The sequence below is a fragment of the Talpa occidentalis genome, unplaced genomic scaffold, assembly GCF_014898055.3.
Source record: "Talpa occidentalis isolate TD23 unplaced genomic scaffold, MPIMG_talOcc4v2.1 talOcc4.15, whole genome shotgun sequence".
Classification (NCBI taxonomy): Eukaryota; Metazoa; Chordata; class Mammalia; order Eulipotyphla; family Talpidae; genus Talpa; species Talpa occidentalis.
The window spans coordinates 24309107-24310200 of record NW_023601543.1 but is presented as its reverse complement, the minus strand read 5'-3'; positions in this window follow the sequence as shown (position 1 = coordinate 24310200).

Below are 1094 nucleotides of genomic sequence, written 5' to 3'. Positions count from 1 at the left end.
TTTGAGTTTTGTTCGCACTCCATTCCTCCTTTCTTTCAACTACACTGCTTCTCTAGAATACGTTCTAGAATGATCTCATAGAATGCATTCTGGTTTTATGCAGAAGTCCTCTAGAGTAAGAGATGAATCATACATGTTATTTCAACTGGGGTTTCTTTCAGAATTTGATCTTATGTATCATCGCCCCACTTCATCAAGAGGACTAAAATATAAATGTCCATTGAGTATGATACATACCATTGGAAAACTTTGTTGGTGGATTTATCTGGGAAAGGAAATACAGAGCATAAGACTGAGTTAGTGTCTTTCCATCCCTGAAGTAGGAAAGTGAGAGGATATATTCAGCATATGTGATTTTTTTTTTCACACACCAACAGGAAAATGTTCCTTATAGTGAAATAGAGAGAATCCCCTGGGGCTCCCACCACCTGCACTGACTATACATAGAAGATTTGTCAGCTCCTTTATTCATTAAAGGGCCTCCTGTTGATTTATGCACTGCATGCCAAGAAAGGCATACCATAGACAACAGATTATAAGGAGTTGGTAGGTGTGATCAAGGGAAGAAATTTCAACAGCCCTTGTCACCACTAACTAACATTCTGCGTATAACAGTTTAGGTAACAATCCACTTGGATAGTTTGTTCTCAGTGGTTATAGCCTTTTCATTTTTCTTCCCAGTTTCCAGACAACACTTACAAAAAGGGTACTTAATAAGAGAATATTTGCCATTGACTTTTTAAAAACAGCTTGTATAAAAACGTCCCTTTTTGGTGCTCATTTATCCTCTTCCTTGCCCAAGTCCCATTTTTCCTCACAGAAGGACCTGATTTGCAACCAACTCTGCTTATTAATTTCTGATATATCCAGTGAGACTTTCTATGTGCATACTACAAAGATTAGAACATAAATTAATTAAAAATCATAAGAGGAGCTGTTCCCTGCCTCTCTCAGCCTTATTCCTACAGGCCATCTATGGGTATTCCTGGGTCTTCGTTTGCTAATCATGTAGGGATTTTCAACAGCAAATTGAAAGTTCTATCCTGAATATTTTATTCTCCAAAAACACATGCATGCCCCTTAAATAATAGTAA